The sequence below is a fragment of the Prionailurus bengalensis genome, chromosome A2 (genome assembly GCF_016509475.1).
Source record: "Prionailurus bengalensis isolate Pbe53 chromosome A2, Fcat_Pben_1.1_paternal_pri, whole genome shotgun sequence".
Taxonomy (NCBI): Eukaryota; Metazoa; Chordata; class Mammalia; order Carnivora; family Felidae; genus Prionailurus; species Prionailurus bengalensis.
The window spans coordinates 16809685-16833012 of NC_057348.1; the positions used below are offsets into that span (position 1 = coordinate 16809685).

The window sequence follows — 23328 nt, forward strand, 5'->3', positions numbered from 1 at the left end:
GAGAAACTATGAATGTCAAAAGAAGCACATTTTCCGAGTACTCAAGGAAAAGAACTGTGAACCCCAAATTCTACATCTGGTGAAATTATCCTTCAAGAATGAAGGGAAATAGGGGCACCAGTCAGTTAGGCCCAGTCAGTTAAGTGGCTGACTCTTGATTGGCTCAAGTCATGCATGATCTCACAGTTTATGACATTGAGCCCTATGTTGGGCTCTGCACTGACATAGCAGAGCCTGCTTGGATTCTCTCTCCCTCACTCTCTGCCCCCTCCCCTGTTCATGCACCCCCCCACACAAATAAATATTAGGGAAAAAAAGAATGAAGGAAAACTACAGAAAACTTAGAAGAACCAAGAATTTGTCACCACTAAACATACTCTAAAAATTGCTAAAGTATGTTCTTAAAATATAAGGAAGATGATAAAAGATGAAAACTTAGAATATCAGGAGGAATTTAAACCACAATAGAAACAGTGAAAATATTGGTAAATACCTTCCTTCTTCTCTCAAGTTTTAAAAATGATGTTTGATAGTTGAAGCAATATATATATAACATTGCCTGATATGTTTCTCAGTGTATGTAGAAGAAATATTTAAGACAATTATAAATAGGGGAGGGTAAAAGGACTTAAAGGGAGGTAAGGTTTTGAAACTTCATTTGAACTGGTAAAATATTAAAACCTGCATACTGTGATAAGTAATGTGTGTATAATGTAATATCTAAAGCAACTACCAAAAAACTCTATACGCTCAAAAACACTATAGATAAATCAAAATTGAATTTTTTTTCCCAAAATGGAATTCTTTTAAAAAATCAATCAACTCACAAGAAGGCAAGAAAAAGAAAAAAAGAGAAATGGAAAATAGAAGGAATGAACAAAACAAAAAAGAAAATGACAGATTTAAGCTCTAACATATCATTGATCAAATTAAATATAAATTATCTAAATACAGTAATTCACAGAGATTAGGAGAGTAAATTTTTAGGGGCACCTGAGTGGTTCAGTTGGTTTTGGCTCAGGTCATGATCTCACAGTTTGTGAGTTTGAGCCCCACATCGGGCTCTGTGCTAACAGTGTGGAACCTGCTTGAGATTCCATCTCTCCCTCTCTCTTTGCCCCTCCACTGCTCGCACTGTCTCTGTGTCTCTCAAAATAAATAAACAGGGGCTCCTGGGTGGCTCAGTTGGTTAAGCATCTAACTTCATCTCACATCATGATCTCACAATTCATGAGTTCAAGCCCCATGTTGGGCTCTGTGCTGACAGCTCAGAGCCTGGAGCCTGCTTTGGATTCCGTGTCTCCCCCTCTCTCTGTTCCTCCCCTGCTCGTGCTCTGCCTCTCTCTCTCTCTTTCTCAAAAATAAATAAACATTAAAAAAAAATTTTTTTAAGGAAGAGTAAATTTTTTTAAATCAGGAGTCAGACACTCAACTGAGCCACCCAGGCATCCCAAGGAGAGTAAATTTTTTAAAAATCATGACTATTATAAGAAAAGGCAAAGGCGTGGTACCTGGCTGGCTCAGTTAGAAGAGCATGTGACTCTCGATCTCTGGGTTATGAGTTTGAGCCACTGGTGGGGTGCAGAGACTAACTTAAAAAAAAAAAAGAGGGGAACCTGGGTGACTCAGTTGGTTGAGAGTCCAACTTCAGCTCAGGTCATGATCTCACGGTTCATGATTTCGAGCCCCATGTTGGACTCTGTGCTAACAGCTCAGAGCCTGGAGCCTGCTTCAGATTTTGTGTCTCCCTCTCTCTCTCTCTCTCTCTGCCCCTCCCCTGCTCATGCATTGTCCCTCTCTCTCTAAAGATAAACAAACATAAAAAAGAAAGAAAGAAAAGACAAAATAATTTGAATAAGCAAAATAATTTTGACTTCATGATTTTTTTTTAACTTTTGTGCTAGAAATGATACCATCAAGAAAGTAAAAACGTAACCCACTGGATGGGAGAAAATATTTGCAAGTCATATATCTGATAAAAGACTTATATCCAAAATATATAAAGAACTCCTAAAAGTTAATAAAAGATCAATAACCCAATTTTTTAAAAAAGTTTTTTTTTAATGTTTATTTTTGAAGCAATGCAAGAGACAGAGTGCAAGCAGCGGAGAGGCAGAGGGGAGACACAGAATCTGAAGCAGGCTCCAGGCTCTGAGCTGTCAGCCCAGAGCCCTTCGCGGGGCTCGAACTCACGGACCGCGAGATCATGACCTGAGCCGAAGTCAGACACTCAACCGACTGAGCCACTCAGGCACCCCAATAACCCAATTTTTTAAATGGGCAAAAAAGTTGTATAGTGACAGATGGTAGCTATATTTGTGGATTTGTAGTGAGCAGAGCATGATGTATAGATTTGTCAAATCACTATGTTGCATATTAAGTGAAACTAATGTAACATTGTGTGTCACCTAAACTTCAAAAAAAATCACTAAGAGAATAAGAAAATTTATATGCAAAATTTAAAAGGACAGGAAAAACTAGGGTTTTAACTTTGTAACTATAATGTATCAAATATTAATTTTAGAAACTAAACTTCAGAATAATCTCTTCCATGCAATAATTAATTAATTAATCAATTAAAAAATAAAATGACCAAAGGATCTGAGTAGACAGTTTTCCAAAGAAAATAAACAAATTGCTAATAAGCTTATGAAGAAAATGTTTAACACCATTATCATTAGGTAAATGCAAATCGAAACCATAATGAAATACTGATTTATATCCACTAGGATGGCTAGAATTAAGGCACTTATTTTCACAATAAGTGTTGAGAGGATGTGGAGAAATTAGAACTCTCATACATTGCCAGTGAGAATATAAAATTGTGAAGCCACTTTGGAAAATAGTCTGGGTAGTTCCTCAAAAGAGAGAAAGAGCACGACAGGGGAGAGGAGCAGAGGGAGAGAGAATCCCAAGCAGGCTCCATGGTCAGTGCAGAGCCCAACACGGAACTCAATCCCACAACCCTGGGATCACGACCTGAGCTGAAATCAAGAGTCAGATGCTCAACCGATTCAGCCACCTAGGCCCCCCAATTCCTCAAAATATTAAATGCACAGTTAATATATAACCCAGCAATTCCACTTCTGAGTATTAAAAAATGCATCTACATAAAACTTGCAAGTGAATTTCATAGAAGCATTACTTACGATAACAAAAAGTGGAAACAACCCAAATATGTACATTCACTGATGAATGGATAAACAAAATATGGTATATCCACACAATAGGAATATTAGTTGGCAGTAAAAAAAGGAATGAAGTCTGATAATATGCTCCAGCATAGATGAGTCTTAAAAACATTGTTTTAAGTGAGGGAAGCCAGTCACAAAAGACCACATATTGTATGATCTTATTCATCTGAAATGTGCAAATAGGCAAATCCATAGAGACAGAACAAAGAACAGTGGTTGCCTATGGCTGACGGAGGTGAGGTGGAGAAAAGAGGAGTGACTAATAATACATATGAGGTTTTTGGGGGGGTGACAGGTGTTCTCAGATTGCAGTGCTCTGTGGATATACTAAAGTCCATTGAATTACATTCTTTAAATGGGTGACTTTTATTGTGTGTGAAATATATCTTAATAAAGCATTTAATAGGAGAAACCACAGGAAAAAAAGTTGTTTTTTTTTATATGCTAGCAATAAACAACTGGAAATTAAATTTGAAAAGCAGTATCATTAATAATATAAAAATATGAACTACTTAGGGATAAATTTGCAAAGGATATGAAAGATCTATATACTGAAAACTATAAAATACTGCTCAGAAAAATTAAAGAAAACCTGCTTAAAATAAAACCTAAATTAAAATAATGCTGACAAAAATTAAGTGGAAAGATATACCTTCTTTATGGTTAAAAGACTCAATAGTGTTGGGGCGCCTGGGTGGCTCAGTCAGTTAAGCAGCTGGTTCTTGGTTTTAGCTCAGGTAATGATCTTACGGTTCATGAGTTTGAGCCCGTGTCAAGCTCCGAGTCAAGCCCTACTCTGACAGTGCAGAACCTGCTTGGGATTTTCTCTCTCCCTCTCTCTCTGCCCCTCCCTGCTCGCTCGCTCTCTCTCTCTCTCTCTCTCTCTCTCTCAAAATAAATAAAGTTTAAAAAATGACTCAATAGTGTTCAAAAGTCAATTCTCCCCAAATTTATCTATAGATTCAGTGCAATACCAATCAAAATCCCAGCAAGCTTTTTTGAAAACATTGACTTACTGATTCTAAAATTCGCATAGAAATTCATAGAACTAGAAGGGTCAAAACAACTCAGAATAAGAAAAAAAGTTGGAAGGCTAATACCATGTAATCACAATAGTTATTACAAAGCTATAGTAATCAAAATAGTTTGTTTTTGACATAAAGTTAGGAACACATATATCAAAGGAATAGAATAGAGTCCCAAAACAAACCCACACATGTAGGGACAACTATTTGTAACAAAGACATAAAGGCAACTTAGTGGAGAAAGGATATACTTTTCAACAAGCGGTACTTGAACAACTGGACTAACATATGCAAAAAAACAAAACAAATTTGGATCCATATCTCACAGCATGTACAGCAATTAACTCTAAATGAATCATAGACCTAAATGCGAAACCTCAAATTATAAAACTTATAAAAGAAAACGGAAGGGGCTCCTGGCTGGCTCAGTCGGTTAAGTGTCAGGCTTCAGCTCAGGTCACCATCTCACAGTTTGTGAGTTCAAGCGCCCCCCCCCGCCCCCCCATTGGGCTCTGTGCTGACAGCTCAGAGCCTGGAGCCTGCTTTGGATTCTGTGTCTCCCTCTCTCTCTCTGCCTCTCTGCTGTGCATGCTGTGGCTCCCTCTGTCTCTCAAAATAATAATAATAATAATAATAATAATAATAATACATTTTTTTAAATTTTGGAAAAAAGAAAGTGGACTTTGTGAAAATTTAAAACTCCTGCTCTTCAGGGGCACCTGGGTGGCTTAGTCGGTTAAACATCAGACTTTGGTTCAGGTCATGATCTCATGGTCCGTGAGTTCCAGCCCCATGTTGGGCTGTCTGTTGTCAGTGCAGAGCCTGCTTTGGATCCTCTGTTCCCCTCTCTCTCTGCCCCTCCCCCATTTGCATTTTCTGTTTTTCTCTCTCTCAGAAATAAATGAACAGTAAAAAAAATTTTTTTAACTCCTGCTCTTCAAATGACATTGTTAAGAAAATGAAAAGACAAAGCATAAGCTAGGAGAAAATCCTTGCAAGGCATATATCTGATAAAGGACTTGCACATGTATAGAACTCTGAGAAATCAACAAGAAAATGACACAATTTTAATGACTAGAAGATTTGAACAGGCACTTCATCAAAGAAGATATCCAGATGGCAAGTAAGAACATGAAAAGATGTTCAACATCATGCAAATTAATTATGCAAATTAAAAATGGAACAAGAGACCACTACACAACAATTATTAGAATAGCTGAAGTTAAAGAAACTGACCATACTGAATATTGACAAGAATGTATTGTGCTTTCTTCTTGGTAGTGGGAGGTATGAGATGCAATAATTTGTCTTTTATTTTGGAGGTGATGTCCCAGACTACTAAACTCCTAAAAATTTTACTGAATGTGATGGACACCTGAGTCTTCAAAGGATTTATCTCCCAGCCATTGTAGCACATGAGTCTTACCAAGGACTTTACAATACTATCCATTTATTGCTTATTTGGTTCAATTAGCATGATGTCATCAATACGGTTGACCAATGTGATAATCTGGTGGATGTCGAGATTGTTTAGATCTCTCCATTTTATAATTTGACAGAAGTCAGGAGAATTAAGGCAGCTTTGAGCGTCCGACTTCAGCTCAGGTCATGATCTCACAGTACATGAGTTCGAGCCCCGCATTAGGCTCTATGCTGACAGCTCAGAGCCTGGAGCCTGTTTCAGATTCTGTGCCTCCCTCCCTCTCTGCCCAACCCCCCACCCCTGCTCATGCTCTCTCTCTCTCTCTCTCTCTCTCTCTCTCTCTCTCTCTCTCTCTCAAAAATAAGCATTAAAACAAACTTAATAAATAATAGTTTTTCACATTAAATAACTTAAAAAAAAACCCTGTAAATGTATACTGTTGTCCATTCCAAATGAATGTGAATTGTTTTTGAGATTAGAGATTAATATTTATAAACTGTCTTTTAACACTATTATAATATGCATAGCTTTTGTCTGTTTAGTTCACATTATTTAACCCTAGCATATGACTGAACATAATTCAACGAAGCCCCCCACATGGTAGAAACAATTTTCTGTCATTTTATCCCTCTGACACTCTAATTTCTGCCTCCCTAGACAGAAGTCACAACTATTTGTATCTCAGAAAGAAAAATGATATGTACACTCTAAGGAAGTACAATAATGTCCTATGCATTTTTTTAATTGAGAAATTGGTTTGTATGATAATTGGTGCTCAGATTGTACTGAAAAAGGCTAATTTCTATTGAGTTACACAAATGCTACTTTTTTTTTCTTTTACTGTTTTTTTTTTTTAATTTTTTTTTCAGCGTTTATTTATTTTTGGGACAGAGAGAGACAGAGCATGAACGGGGGAGGGGCAGAGAGAGAGGGAGTCACAGAATCGGAAACAGGCTCCAGGCTCTGAGCCATCAGCCCAGAGCCCGACGCGGGGCTCGAACTCACGGACCGCGAGATCGTGACCTGGCTGAAGTCGGACGCTTAGCCGACTGCGCCACCCAGGCGCCCCCTCTTTTACTGTTTTATCTAACCCAAGCTATTGCACCCCTACCATGAGAAACCCAAGCAAGTTGAAATTAATCCCAAGCTTGGAGCAATAAATTAGTAGATTTCTGCTTCTCTCTGTGAACATCTTTTATTTTTATTTTTTGGTTCGCCAGTTATAGTACCTGCCAATAGGACTTTTCCAGAAATGTGTTCTTTCAACTGCAGTTTATCAAATGCTTTCTGAATGCCAACTCCTGTGGGTAGAAATAGGGGATATGGAGATAAATGAGATCATCTCTGTCTCTGGGAAGCTCTCAAACTAACTGGGAAACACTTCTAAACAGTTAACATTTCCAGGCGGTGAACAGTAACCCCATTGGTGAGTTTGTTAGTCACTTTGGACCATACTTGAAGCCAAGAGGGTTATTCTGTCCTTTCCCACAGAGAACCAAAGTAGTAGTCAGCTCTATGTGCTAAGTTATGATCATCCGAATGTCTTAACATGGACTTTGTTTTTTTTTTTTTAATGTTTATTTTTGAGAGAGAGTGTGAGTGGGGGAGGGGGAGAGAGAGAAGGGGTCAGAGGGTCCAAAGCAGGCTCTGCTCTGACAGCAGCAAGCCGATGCAGGGCTCAAACCCATGAACCGTGAGATCACGACCTGAGCTGAAGTCGGACACTCACCAACCGGGCCACCCAGGCACCCCTTAACATGGACTTTCAACAATGGAGCAGCAGGGTGCCAAGGCAGGGGCTGAGATGAAATACTGCCTAAAATCATTCTTAAACATATGCTTCTGTGGGAATGTCTGGCTCACTTGACATGTCAGGCCTCCTAGCGTTTGTGCAATGATACAATATCACAGCCATCGGGAAAGAGCCTCCCTCTCCCTTGGAATGCATTTTTCACAGCTTTTGCATCTAGTTCCTTACAAATCCATGAAGAAGGAGGAATCCAATGGCAATTTAGAGTTGAGCTCCTTGTTGCAATGAGGGCTACTTTTTCTCCTCAAAGGACACTTAACAACCCTTGGTCAGTGAGTCATCACAGGCTGAATCCTGGCAAAGTATAATTTTCCAAAAATTGAAAACGTGACTTATACAAATATGAGGGAGCAAGTAAGATGTCAAAGCTGGTTCAAAGAGCAGGTTGAGGAACTGGGTATTCACAGACATTTATAAAGGGCTATTGGGAGGAAAAAAAAGTAATGTTAGAATTAAAATGTTAGGGGCGCCTGGGTAGCTCAGTCGGTTAAGTGTCTGACTTTGGCTCAGGTCATGATCTCGCCGTCCATGAATTCAGGCCCCACGTCAGGCTCTGTGCTGATGGCTCAGAGCCTGGAGCCTGTTTCGGATTCTGTGTCTCCCTCTCTGTCTGCCCCTCCCCCACTCACACTCTGTCTCTCTGTCTCTGAAAAATGAATAAACCTTAAAAAAAAAAAGAATTAAAATGTTAAGTTAGATGGGGAGCCTGAGTGGCTCAGTCAGTTAAGCATCCAACTCTTGATTTTGGCTAATCTCACGATTTTATGAGATCAAGCCCCACATCAGTCTCTAAGCTGACAGCTTGGAGCCTGCTTCAGATTCTCTGTCTTCCTCTCTCTTTGTCTTTCCCCCTGCCCATGCAAAAGTGCATGCGCATGTACTCTCAAAACAAATAAATAAATATTTTAAAAATAAATAAAATGTTAGATAAGATATAAAGTTGGTTCGTGTTGAGAGGGCAATCAAACCATAACCTTTGGGGTTATCTTTTCCAGTGGATAATATTTAGCATATAACTTTAGAGTAATTAATAAATGACAAAGCACATTACTTTAAGACACATAATTAAATAACTCTTAGATGAGACCATCATCCCCCTTAATTCTCAGTATGACATTGAAAGTACATACCAACTACCTTTTTGCCTTTTTTTCCAAGTAGTCTTTCTTTTTTTGTTCCAAGTAATTTTTTTAATTTTTTTAATGTTTATTTATTATTGAGAGACAGAGAGACACAGAACATGAGCAGGGGAGGGGTAGAGAGAGGGGAGACACAGAATCTGAAGTTGGCTCCAGGCTCTGAGCTGTCAGCACAGAGCCTGACACAGGGGTCGAACTCACAAACTGTGAGATCATGACCTGAGCCGAAGTCGGTCGCCTAAACAACTGAGCCACCTAGGCACCCCATGTTCCAAGTAATTTTTAACAACATCTTTGTATTTCTTCAGCCAGGGATCTGAGCCCTCTCCCAGCCGCCCATCTGTCCCAGCATGCCTTTACAAGTTCATCTTCCCTCTATACCTTTCCCATACTCTCCTATGTTAGAATTTCTCCCCAACCTCCTTATCAACCAAAGATCCCGTGGTTCATTGCCAGAGGTCAAGGTACCACTCACCCTTCAAGGACAATGCAGTTGGCATCTCCCCTCAGAGTCAGTGCTGTTAATGAATTGAATCCCCCTTGATACTATTCCAAATTACTCAGTACCGATCTTTCTTGGCTGGTATGAAAAAAAAAAAAAAGGTTTCTTGGGATTTCACTATTTATTTGCCTGGAACCTCTCTAGAGACAGCCTGATGAAAAACTAAGTCTTCAACTGTTAAGGCATTTGATCCTGTTAAATTGGTTTTGACAGCTTGGGCACACCTGCACAAAAGCTTTAAAATGAAATGTGCATTTTATTGCATGAGCCTAATTTAGAATTGACCCAAAGGGATGTTTTGTACAATTGGTGGGAAATTTGTGGTATCATGTTGAAACTTAACATGACTAAATTCAGCTTTGACAATTGTGATGAAAAAAAAATCATAAAACCTTGGAAACCAGAAGGATATAGACTGTTATATATTTGTGTGTGTGTGTGTGTGTGTGTGTGTGTACATACACACAAAAAGAAGGATATAGACTGTTAACTCTGGCAGTCGATAATGGGACAATCAAATGTCCACATGCAAAAGAATGAATTTGGACTACTACCTCACAAAATAAATTCAAAAGAATCAAAACTGGAAAACTCTTAGAAGAAAACATAGGGGTAAATCTTCACGTCTATGGATGTGGCAGTGACTTTTTAGATATGATACCAAAAGCATGAGTAACAAAAGAAAAATAGATGAATTGGACTTCATCAAAATCAAAAACTTTTGTGCTTTATAGGACACCATCAAGAAAATGAGCCCACATATAGGAGAAAATATTTGCAAATTATGTATCTGATAAGGGACATGTATCTAGACTATATAAAGAACTCTTACCATGCAATAATGAAAAGATAAATAACCCATTAAAAATGGGCAAAGGATGAAATAGACATTTCTCCAAAGAAGATATACAAATGGCCAATAAGCACATGAAAAGATACTCAACGTCATTAGTCATTAGGAAAATGCACATCAAAACCACAATGAGATAGCACTTCATATCTACTGGGATGGCTATAATAAACAAGACAAATAATTACAAGTATTGTTTAACACGTGGAGAAATTGGAACCCTTAAACGCTGCTGGAGAAAGACAAAATGGTACAGCTGCTTTGAAAAACAGTCTGGCAACTACTCAAAAGGTTAAACACAGAGCTACAATATGACCCAGCAACTCCACTCCTAGGTATATATTCAAAAGAAGTGACAATATACATCTACACAAAACCTTGTACTTGGTTCATAACAGCACCATCCATAATAGCCCCAAAGTGGAAACAATCCAAATATCCATCAACTGATGAATGGATAAAATAATTGTGATATATCCATACAATGGACTATAATTCAGCTATAAAAAGGAATGAAATACTGATACATGCTGCAACATACATTAACCTTGAAAACATTATGCTAAGTGAAAGAAGCCAGTCATACGTGGTGTGAAGTGTTCAGAACAGACAAACCTATAGACAGTAGATTGGTGGTTGTCTATGACTGGAAAGTGGCATGAGGAAACAAGGAGTGATTGCTAATAGTACAAGGTTTTTTAAGGGGTGAAAAAATGTTCTAATATTAGACTGTGGGGGTAATTGCACAACACTGAATATACTAAAAACAGAGTTGATAGTTGTGACAGAGACTGTACAGTCCACAAAGCCTAACATACTTACTATCTAGCCCTTTACCAAAAAGTTTGCCAATCTCTCCCTTACAGTGAGTTTTAGATTGGGAAGTGTGAGTCCTCCAACTTTGTTCTTTTTGTTCATTGTTTTGGCTGTTTTGGCTATCCTGGGTTCTTTGCATTTCCATATTAATTTGAGGATTGGCTTGTCAATTTTGGCAAAAAAAAAAAAAACAACTGCTGGATTTTGATAGTGATTATGTTAAATTTGCAGATCAAATTAAGGAGATCATTTTAAAAAATTTATCTGAAATTGTCTGATTTAACCATGAGAGCCTCTTCCAACTTTCCTCCAGGTCCTTTTGATAAAAATTGTATTATTCTTTGAGGACTTCCTTGCTTTCTGGCAAGGAATACCAAGCTCATCTCATAGTTTTTCTTATAACAGCCAAGGAATTCTGGCTTTTTTGGTGGAGGATGGTATTTAGAAGCCAAGGTCTTGGTACTTGGTGTTAAATCTGGTACCGTGCTGTTGAAGGTGTTACTGCTCCAAAGCCCTCTCAGTGCCCAGAGCTAGGGATATAGGGAATATTTGCATGTGAATACACACACACACACACACACACACACACACACACACACACACAAACACATTTATTAAGGTAGGACTTCCTACCACCTCTGAGACTAGCAGAGACAACCTGTCTTCTCGTGTTCCAGTTGGGAACCCAAGAAGTCAAGGAACACTCCCCAAAGCACCCTATTAGTGATGGACACAGGCCTGGCTGAACACAGACCTCTCTACCCTTTAATGGATTTGCTTGTTTCCTGGGATTCTGCAGCAAGCACAGGCCTGACTCCCAATAGGAGGATGTCTTAGATTGGTTTCCTTTGAAACAGACTCTGAGCTGCAGAGAATTTGTTCAGCAAACTGGTACAGCAAGGTTGTTAGAGGATGTGCTCAGTAGACATAACAGTAAGGGGGTGAGGGAGGCAGAACTGGGCAAAGGGAGCAGCTGACCCCCAGTGAGATTGCAAATGGGGCCTCAGATAATCCTACAAGCAGATCTGGAGCTGGGATAGCCCCACAGAGTTGACTCAAATTGTGTAATGAAGAGCAAGCTTTTAAATCTCCATATGCACCAACCACTAGCTATGAGCCTGGAAGGGGGCATATTCTGCACAGGCAGTTCCCTTTGGCTGAGGACAGTTTCTGGTGAGGAGTGCAGCTATGAACTGTCAGCAACTATTATTTCCAGCAGTGGAGGGGTGGGCACATCAGCTCCGAAGAGGGAATGGAATAGAGCCCCCCAGAATCCCCTAGGGGGAAGGAAGTCTAGGCTGTAGGCAGTGGCATCAGACAAGCATCCAGCCCTGCACAGCAGGTAGAGCTCAAAGAGCAGAATTGGAACAGGCAAGAGCAGCTGGCATTTTGGCTGTGGAGACAGACTGGGCATGAAGAGGCCACATGGTGTGAGGAAGCTCTAAGCTAGAACTTCTACCTCCAGTCTGTGTGTTCAGGGGCTGGATGGTCTAACTAAAAAAAAAAAAAAAAAAAAAAAAAAAAAATCACAGCCTCTCTGAGTAGCTTCCTTCTAGTCCATCAACTTCAAGTAGCAACTGTGATTTAGTTTTCAGTGTTGCCTTCCTCCTTTAGTAATTGAACATAAGACAATTGATAATTTGATCTCCGTAAAAAAGCATAAGAATCATCAGAAAAATTCCAATTCTTACAATGGAGTCTTAGTCTGAGACTGGTTATGACCTTTGGATACTCCTCACCTGCCATGTAACGATAGCCTAATATCATCCTGATGCTGCCCTGTGGTCGGCTCAGCCCACAGGGAAAGCCTGGAAGAAAGTACTTTTCTGCTCAAGTCAGGAGACTTGGACATCTGGGACTGTGGGATTTTTGCCTGGTCTACCCCTCCTGCTGTTAGCCCCAGCTGCAAAGACCAGTCACCACTACACTTTCAGCATGATTACTGAGTGCTGCATGGGCTTTATAACTGGCTGTTCCAGAGAATCTGGGACCAGCTGCCTCCTCTGGTATTTCTCACCCAACCCCCAAACTGTGGCTCCTTAATGTACATTGTCCTCTGACGTTCAACCTGGAGAAAAGTGAGGAAATAGTCGCACCTCTGACTTATTTACTTCCTATTCCTCTCTTCCAAAACATTGGAAGAAAGTAAAAATCACACATTACCCCGGAAATAAATACTGATGATATTTGCATAATAATATTTATTTGTATGTGTATTTGAAATGGAATACACTATACATATATTTTTTCATTTAATAGTATATTTGTTTATCTGATTTTAAAAAAAATATTTATTTTTGAAAGAGAGAGAGAGAACACAAATGGGAGGGGCAGAGAAAGAGGGAAAACAGAGGATCTGGAGCCGGCTCCTTGCTGACAGCAGAAAACCTGACATGGGGCTCAAACCCAGAAACAGCGAGATTATGACCTGAGCCAAAGTCAGATGCTTAACTGATTGAGCCACTCAGGTGCCCCTGTTTATCTTATTTATTATTATTATTATTATTATTATTATTATTATTTTAATTTACATCCAAGTTAGTATATAGTGCAACAGTGATTTCAGGAGTAGATTCCTTAATGCCCCTTACCCATTTAGCCCATACCCCTACCCGCAACCCCTCCAGCAACCCTCTGTTTGTTCTCCGCATTTAAGAGTCTCTTATGTTTTGTCCCCCTCCCTGTTTTTATATTATTTTTGTGTCCCTTCCCTTGTGTTCATCTCTTCTGTGTCTTAAAGTCCTCAAATGAGTGAAGTCATATGATATTTGTCTTTCTCTGACTAATTTCGCTTAGCATAATAGTTCCATCCACATAGTTGCAAATGGCAAGATTTCATTCTTTTGGATTGCCGAGTAATATTTCCCTGATGATGAGTGAGGTTGAGCATTTTTTCATGTATCAGTTGGCTATCTGGATGTCTTCTTTGGAGAAGTGTCTATTCATGTCTTTTGACCATTCATTCACTGGATTATTTGTTTTTTGGGTATTGAGTTTGATAAGTTATTTATAGATTTTGGATACTAACCCTTTAGCTGATATGTTGTTTGCAAATAACTTCTCCCATTCTGTCGGTTGCCTTTTAGTTTTGCTGATTGTTTCCCTCACTGTGCAGAAGCTCTTTACTTTGATGAGATCCCAATAGTTCATTTTTGCTTTGTTTTCCCTTGCCTCTGGAGACGTGTTGAGTAAGAAGTTGCTGCGGCGAAGATCAAAAAGGTTTTTGCCTGCTTTCTCCTCGAGGATTTTGATGGCTTCCTGTCTTACATTTAGGTCTTTCGTCCATTTTGAGTTAATTTTTGTGTATGGTGCAAGAAAGTGGTCCAGGTTCATTTTTCTGCATGTCGCTGTCCAGTTTTCCCAGCACCACTTGCTGACAAGACTGTCTTTATTCCATTGGATATTCTTTCCTGCTTTGTCAAAGATTAGTTGGCCATATGTTTGTGGGTCCATTTCTGGGTTCTGTATTCTGTTCCGTTGATTTGAGTGTCTGTTTTTGTGCCATGTTTGTCTTATTTTTAACAGCTGTATACTCTTCCAAGTATACTTGTACAACTCATTTAATCAATTCTCCCTTCATTTTGGGTGCTAATGATTGTTCATTCTTAAACAATGGTATTGATCTTTGTAGATAAATCTCTGTTCATCACCATGATGTTTACCTTAGTAAATTCCCAAAATTAGAATTTCTGGGTCCAGGGATAAATGAAAGTGATGCATGCTCATAGTCAAAAATCTAGATAACTCAGCAGTTTCTATTGCTAACAGGTATATATCCTTCTAGACCTTTTTCTCTGGACATTCCTACACATTTGTGCACACACACAGACACACACTTATAGAAGGTAAAATGGTTTCATACTATGCATTTTGTTCCACAGCTTGCTCTTTTGTAAAAACTGCAATAGATCATGAACATCTATTCTCCTAGTCGATAATTACAATTTTACCTCATTTTATGTAAGTCGCAAAATGTTCCAGAATAAGGGTATAGTATACTTCGTGAACTTTCCCCCTATGGACAGACAATTGTCTACAGTTTTCCTCTTATCCAAATCGTGTGGCAGTATATATTCTTATTGGTATAAATTTGCACAGTTATATGAGTAATTTTGTAGAGTAAATTTCTAGATGTGGACTGCTGGACCAAAGGGTGTTAGGAATGCACTGCAGTTCAGTCTCAGCCTTTGTGTTATACCAAAATCTGATATTTGAGGGGCGCCTGGGAGGCTCAGTCAGTTTGGTGTCCGACTTTGGCTCAGGTCACGACCTCAGGGTCCATGGGTTTGAGCCCCACGTTGGGCTCTGTGCTGATAGCTCAGAGCCTGGAGCCTGCTTTGGATTCTGTGTCTCCTTCTCTCTGCCCCTCCCCTGCTCATGTCTGTGTTTCTCTAGAATAAATAAACATTTAAACAAATGTGGTATTTGAGTTTGGGTTTAACCAAATACCCAAATACCTACCTCATAATTACTTCTGACTTCCCTGAATTTGTCACCAGTGATCACATGGTAGGCCCAGACATCAGGAAGTCCATCTAGCCAGCTAGGCTCCTTCTTCACTTGATGACTGTGGTAGGTAAAATAGCGCTTCTCTCTCCAAAGATGTCCATGTCCTAAGTCCTAATATCTGGAACCTGTGAATATGTTAGGTTACATGGCAAAGGTGAATTAAGGTTGCAGTTAGAACCAAGCTTTCTAATTAGCTGGTTTTAAAATAAAGAAATTATCCAGGGTACTTGGGTGCCTCAGTCAGTTAAGTGTCTGACTTTGGCTCAGGTCATGATCTCATGGTTTGTGAGTTTAAGCCCCACATCAGGCTCATTGCTGTCAGCATGGAGCCTGCTTTGGATCCTCTGTCCCCCTCTCTCTCTGCCCTTCCTCCACTCATGCTCTCTCTCTCTCTCTCTCTCTCTCTCTCTCTCTCAAAAGTAAACATTAAAAATAAAATAAAGAAATTATCCTGGATCATCCAGACGGGGACAATGTTATAACAACCATCCTTAAAAGAGGGAGAAGAAAAGGAGAGTCAAAGGGAGACATGACACTGGAAGAATTTTCAGAGATATGGCTTTGAAGTTGGAAGGAATCATGCCCTATAAATTTAAGATTCTACAGTGTTTAGCTCCATTTGTTCAAAAACGAAAACTTTTCACGTAAAACCAACTAGTGAATGTAGAGTTGTTGTAACCTTTACCATGCAGGTTAACATAACCTTAGGCAGTGATGTGGAATACAAAGCATCGCTGCCAATGGCTCATCTGCACCGCCCACCACAGCTCTGGCTTCTCTGCTATTCTTAAACTCATTTTTGCTGGTAAAATAACGGACAGTTTTATTTTTAAGGTTAGCAGGACCATGAGCCAAGGAATGTAGGCAGCCCGCAGAACCTGAAAAAGGCAAGGAAATGGATTCTTCCCTAGTGCCACCTTGATTTTAGCCCCATGTCAAACCTCAAACTGTAAAACAATAAATGTGTACTGTTTGTATTAAATAAAATTGTATTGTTTCACACTACTAAGTTTGTGATAATTTATAACAGCAGCAATAGAACACTAATATAGTCATCAGGGGATTTCTGGGCCTAACAACAGTGAGTCTGGTGAAGTATTTAGGGGATGGAAGATCAGTAAAGTAAATGCTTGATGGGACACACATGGCAAAAACCAGGAGTGTTTTGGGAATCACAAGCATACAAAGTTTCGTTCACATGTTTCAGATGTTTGTTCAAGACAGTCCCCTCAGGGGCGCCTGGGTGGCTCAGTCGGTTGGGAGTCTGACTTCAGCTCAGGTCATGATCCTTCAGCTTCAGCTCAACATCCATGGGTTCGAGCCCCGTGTTAGGCTCTGTGCTGACAGTTCAGAGCCTGGAGGCTGCTTCTGATTCCGTGTCTCCCTCTCTCTGCCCCTCCTCTGCTCATGCTCTCTCTCTCTCAATAATAAATAAATGTTAAAAAAAAATTTTTAATACTAATAATAAAAAAAGACAGTCCCTTCGGCACAGCAGGATGTAACAGAATTGCTGGTTGAAGGCAGAGAGTGGGCTGTTTTCACCATTTTTCTTCGGGCAAAGATATTACCTGACCTGTCAAAGATTTGGGAACTGCCTTGTCATGCTTATAGAAGTTGCTCAAATAAGGTGAAACGGCAGCTGTTAGGTGTTCAGTTCAACAACAAGAAGACTTGTCACTATTTTTTAATAATAATAATACCAGCGTAGGACTTACTAGCAACCAATGGTGGCTTACAACCAAAGTAGTTTGCAGGAACCTGATAAAGAGAACTAAAACCAACTTAATTTCCTGTCTCTGCATTAAAAAATACCAGGCATACTTTCCTGTCCTTGTATTAAATAATATGGAGAACAAGCAAAAATAGCTTAGTTATTTGCTCCAAGAAATACTTGCTCCCAGAACACTATGGACTAACAAGAAGAGCTTACTTATTGAAACTAGCATTTTACTCAAGACCTGCTTAAAGATTGTTGCCTTACCAGGTGTTGTATGTAAGTGTTGAATCACTAAATTCTACACCTGAAACTGATATTACACTGTATGTTAATTAACTTGAATTTAAATTAAAAAAAAAAAAGACTGTTGCCTCACTGTGCCTACCAATCCAAAATGGTTGTTATAAACTCTGCCTAGTCTTAATCAGTTTCCTGCTCCTTAAAGTCACCTAGTTTAGGCCCTAACACTCTATAACTATCCTCCCCTGACTCTCACCTTCTGAGAAATTGTTATGACTTAGTCAAGTTGGCATTCTTAATGCAGTAAGTCTATCAAATTTAGCTTTACTTGATAAATAGCTTTCCAGGCAGTCTTTTGGAAGGTCTCTACTTAACAGAAGTAATCTTGAGAGTGCCAGTGTATGTCTCCTGCGAAACCAGCTGTAGAGATCCTTCACTGGTCCCACTCCGGGGAAGATGCTAAAATTGGTGTGTATGCAATGGAAGCTGAGTATCTTGTTACCTTAAAAACAAGTTACACTGCTCCATAGCCACAGTTCTAGATCCAAGGCCAAAGGATGGTATGATGGGGCACTATTAGAAATAAAAATACGTAGGGACGCCTGGGTGGGTCAGTCGGTTGAGCGTCCGACTTTGGCTCAGGTCATGATCTCACAGCTCGTGAGTTCGAGCCCCATGTCGGGCTCTGTGCTGACAGCTCGGAGCCTGCAGCCTGCTTCAGATTCTGTGCCTCCCTCTCTCTCTGCCCCAACCCACTCACATTCTGTCTCTTTCTCTCTCAAAAATAAATTTAAAAAATCAAAAAAAATTTAAAAGGTAAAAATAAAAATACATAGGGGTGCTTGGGTGGCTCAATCTGTTGAATGTCCGACTCTTGACTTCAGCTCAGGTCATGATCTCACAGTTCTTGAGTTCGAGCCCTGTGTTGGGGTCTGCGCTGACAGTACAGATCCTGCTTGGGATTCTCTCTATCCCTCTCTCTCTTCCCCTCCCCCACTGTCTCTCTCTCTCTCTCTCTCTCTCTAAATAAACGAAAAAAAAAATGCAAAAGTGGCAATGATACACCTAATATTCATTAAGCATCCTCTTCAAGTAGAGCAAAAACTCTGTAGTTTGTGTGTTTACCTCAAAGAAATGGTATCCTCACCCTAGTCTCAAGTCCAGGAATCAAACAGGTGAGAAATCTTTACCCAATTACTATTAGGGAAGAAGGAAACTTTAGTAATTTGAGGACATCACTGTCAGCTGAACCCTTTACTGCAGAACCTGTGGACATAAATCTGGCTCCTCCACTCACCTTTGCTGAAAGGTGTGTATAACAAAATTCATCTGAGTAAAGCTGAGCATCTCACTGGCTTTCTTCATTGATTCATGAATTAGCAGCAGTCCATTCAGCAAGTAGAAAGGCATTCAAAAGGAGCTGTGCAAAATGGGAGGCTTTTGTAGAGGGGCTGGGAAGGAAGTTAACTAACAAAGAGTGGATTATCTCAGACAACGTTTCTTTTCTTTCTTTCTTTTAAGTTTATTTGTTTATTTTGAGAGAGACTGTGTAAGCTGGGGACAGGCAGAGAGAGAGAGAGGGAGAGAGAGAGAACCCCAAGCAGGCTCAGTGCTGTCAGCTCAGAGCCCAATGCAGGGCTCCATCTCACGAACCATGACATTGTGAGCCCAAATCAAGTCAGACACTTAACTGACTGAGCCACTCAGGTGCCTCTCAGACAAGGTTTCTTTGGTGGGGAGGGTGTCTCTCATGCAGATGACTTCACTGGTGCTGACCAGGTAATCCCAGATCAACTGGTTAAAGGTCACCGTCCTGGAAGTCACTGAAACTGCAATTCCATCTTGGTTTGCTGTGGGGGCAAGTGACTCTGTTTTTGGTCTGTTGTTCCTTTTTGAACAATGTGAATGTCTTTTTAGTATCTCCGAAGTACACATGGCAGTTGAGCAGCCAAAGCTGCTTGGAAATTCCAATGTCCATAAGTATTAAAATGTTGAATTTTTGAAATTTGGTTACTAAAATAAAATAATTATGATTATTATATAGTATAATTAAAATAATTGTATAATAATTTTAAAATAAAATAATTAAAATCTGCATTTGAACAAAATGTGTTTATAGTAGAACTCTGGTATACACAATTAAAAGTGTTAAGATATTGCCAAATTCGTATCCAAAATGTAGGTACTAATGTATATAGTATGTACCAATATGTATATTTTAAGGCTCTGGAAATACACTGCCTAAGAGTCCTCCAGAAAACATAAGCCAACTGATTTTCTCCTAACACTGAAGAATAATGCCCATTTATCTGTTAAAGGAGAATTTTTCAAAGAAGTTGTAATCATGATTATCCTACAGATATAAAATGAACATGTGTCAAAGATTTTTTTTAACTCCTTAATTAATGAGGGCACCGCTAACATGTTATAGCTAGTTCAAAGGAGAATATAACCCTTCCTCCTATCCAACCATCTTTCCATCCATCCATCCATCCATCCATCTACCCATTCATTAATCTACTCCAGTCGTTCTTAAACCAGGGCAGTTCTGTCCCCAGAGAACATTTGGAAATGTCTAAAGACATTTTGGGCTGTATAACTGGGGGATGTTTCTGGCATCTTGTGGATAATGGTCGGAGATGCTGATAAACATCCTACAACACACAGGATCTCCCCCAACAAATAATTGACCTAAAATGTCAGTAGAGCCAAGATTGAGAATCCCTCATATGTCCCCATCCGACAACCTACCCACCCATACACCCACACCCATCTATTTTTTTAAGTATTATTTATTATTTATTTTTTTGAGAGAGAGGGACAGCACGAATGGGGAGGGGTCAAAGAGAGAGGGAGAGCACGGATCCCAAGCAGGCTCTGCACTGTCAGCACAGAGCTCAACACAGGGTTCAAACTCATGGAAACTGTGAGATCATGACCTGAGTCAAAATCAAGAGTCACATGCTTAACCGACTGAACCACCCAGGTGCCCCCCACACCCATCTATTTCAATGTTTATGGAACACCTGTCACAATGTCTCTCAGTCTTGACTGCAAATCAGAGTCACCTGTGCACATATACAACCTACGCGTGCCCAGGTATTCCCTTTGAGTATTTGGATTTTTATAATCAGAAATTATGGAAGTTTGTGAATTGAAAGTTAATCAGCAGAGAAGCTTCTATGCTTATTTCTAAGACAGTATATGATATTAAATAATTGCTAAGATTAACAAAAAATTTATCACCATATTAATCAGGGAATATACCAAAGGTGAAAAACAAATAAATGTCCAGTACTCCTTCTACCAGGGTAGTCTCAACTGAATGTACACATTAGAAACACTTGGGGGCTTTTAAAAAATACTGACGCCCAGATCCCAGAGGCTCTGATTTAATTGGTCTAGGATGTGCCTTAGGCATCAGGATTTTATAAAAGCACCCTAGATAATTATAATGTGCAACCAGGGGTAAGAACAGCTGTGTCATGGGGGACCTGGGTGGCTCAGTTGGTTAAGTGTCCTGACTCTTGATTTCAGATCAGGTCAAGGTCTCACGGTTCATGGTATCAAGCCCTACGTCAGGATCTGTGCTGACAGAGTGGAGCCTGCTTGAGTATCTCTGACTTCCTCTTTCTCTGCCCCTTCCTCACTTTCTAAACAAACAAACAAACAAACAAACAAACAAACATTTAAAAAAAAGAACAGCTGCATCCGAACTCAAAGAAATGCACTTCTCTTTTTCTTTATTGGCTAATTTTTTTTGGCATGTTCGTAACAGGTTTTTTCTTTTTCAATTTAGAGTCTAATCTTAAAATAATGTTTGAGTTAATCTGCATCCTCTTTGTCCTTGGATTCTTGGCTTGCTTTATTTTGTGTGTGTGGGATTGACCTAGAATCACAGGCCCCCAGAATTGTAGGATTGCCGACCATCAAGGGAAGGGCTCTTAAGTCATTTTCTGCTTCTGGAGCTTTTCAAGAAAGTGGCATTGGCAGAAGACCACGAGGTCTGTTCCAGGAGCTAATTATACATCTTTACTAATATTAGAATACTCAAACAGATGGTAACAAAATTTAGGTGAAAAGATTTAAAGGAATGGAAACACCTAAATACCATTAGATGTTCCTCTCACTAACATCCAGGCTTGTGCTGCAGAAGACCTGGTTTCGTGTCAGGTTTGAGAAAAGTCACGTCTCAGGTCCAAAATCTTTCTTAGGTTTGGACAGCATTGCTGCTGCCACCACCATGTTTTTCTGTAGCTGTGGGTCTTTTTAATGTTCTTCCTAGATGTCAAAACTCCCATTCTTTTCTAAGGCCCCCACCCCAACAAAAGGGATTCTTACCTTATGCAGCCTTCTGCCATTCTGGGGGAACAGGAATAATAACAGATATTTATGGAAGGCTTTAGGCATTGTGAAGTCTCCATAGACTTTATCTCCCATGATCCTTTTAGCGTCCCTGTAGTGGAGAGGGCAGTGATAGCTGCTACCTCCTTTTTACAGATGTAGAGACTGAGACTCAAAGAAGTGTGCCCAAGGTCCCAGACGCTGAGTGGCAGCATCTGGACTTGCAGTTCTCAGATCCAGTGTTACTTTCTCGTACACCTGGCCACATGTGTGGCCCCACACGTTCTCTCGTTCGACTTGCCCACTTTCTGCAGAAGGCCAGGGCACCGGCCCATAGTAAATCATCCCCAAATTTAAGAATAGTACTTGTCTACTCCACACACACACACACACACACACACACACACACAACCCCAGCTTCGTAATGCCTTTTATAGCTTTTCTGGCTAGAACAGATTGTCCTTCAAGCAACTTGTAACAGGAAAATCCCACCTGTGTTCAGAAATCCATCTCTCACAAGCCACTTAAGTCATCAAATCACACTGTCGTGTCTGGCCTCGAGGGAAGCCCCTTCCCTATGTGTAAGACCCCCTTTTTCCTTCTAGCCTTTGCGGATATGTTTCTGCAAACAGGGTGCCTCTCCCTTTATTGTTGGAAAGCTGAGCTGGCAGAAGTGTCTGTCATCTGCTCATAGACAGATTGTTTTTATTAAAATATTATTTATAAATTAGATATTTTCATTAATAATAGCAATTCATATTTAATAAATTAAAATTTCAAAAGGGAAAAACATCACTTCTAGTTTCATCCGGAAACAACCATTGACCTTTCAACATTTTAGTCTTTTTTATTCAAATATAAATGTATCTATGTATTGGATATGTGAATTAGCTTTTTCACACCTGCTTTTACAGAATCACAGAATTTAAATTTAGAAGGAACTCAGGGGCCTCAAAGTCCTGTCTTCCTGGTTTAAGGATTCCTTTCACATGGACCTTCACTGGGGCTGCTCAGACACGGCTTGCATCCTCCAGGGACTGGGGGCCCAGTTTGCACCAAGACCATCCATTCTGGGTTTAGAAACTTCATCTTGTTTTTTCCTCCTGAGGGGCAGAAAATCCACTACCCCCACCCCTGTCCCACAGCCCGCTTTGGACTTCACTTCTCAGATTGAATATCTTTAATTTCTGTGACTATCCCTTACTTGACAGTGTTTTCAGAGCCCTTCGTGATGCTGGTCACCCTCCACTGGGCAGTCTGTCCAGCTAAAACCCTGCCTCCAGCCCCCAACGTGAAGTTCCAAGTGCAGCCTGGCTGACGTGGTATACAGTGGGACGACTACTTCCCTAACTCTAGATGCCTGACCTCCCGTAACCACCCACGATGACACCAGGTATATTTTTAGCAACTACTTCTCTCTACTGTCAGCTTTTGGATTGGTCTTTAAAGGCCATCAGAATCAGGGTTAATTAAAGAAAGATAATGCCAGTCTCAATGCTGCCTTTTCAAATTCAAAATCCATTTTGGGGAGTGGAAACGGGGCCCAACGTTTGGGGGAGGGTCATATGTTTGTACGTTCACCATTTATCAGACATAATGCTGGGCACATTCATATCCTTCTTTTGTACTTGGTTGAGGCCCAGCTGTGCGCTAGACATACATGGTGCCAGGATTATTAATCATTGTTTTACACATGAAAAAAGGCTGGGAAATTGGACACCTTGACCCAGGTTCCATGCCAGTAAGATATGGAGTCCCA

The 23328-nt window shown here is 40.0% G+C and overlaps 1 long non-coding RNA gene across 1 annotated transcript in view; it reads left to right on the forward strand.

Annotated features, from left to right (window-relative positions):
* LOC122487204 overlaps window positions 1-23328 on the forward strand; it is a 97883-nt gene that overhangs the window by 19666 nt on the left and 54889 nt on the right. Inside the window, exon 3 of the long non-coding RNA XR_006298328.1 lies at window positions 22781-22962. This is a non-coding gene — a long non-coding RNA (uncharacterized LOC122487204). The remainder of the gene's footprint in view (window positions 1-22780; window positions 22963-23328) is intronic.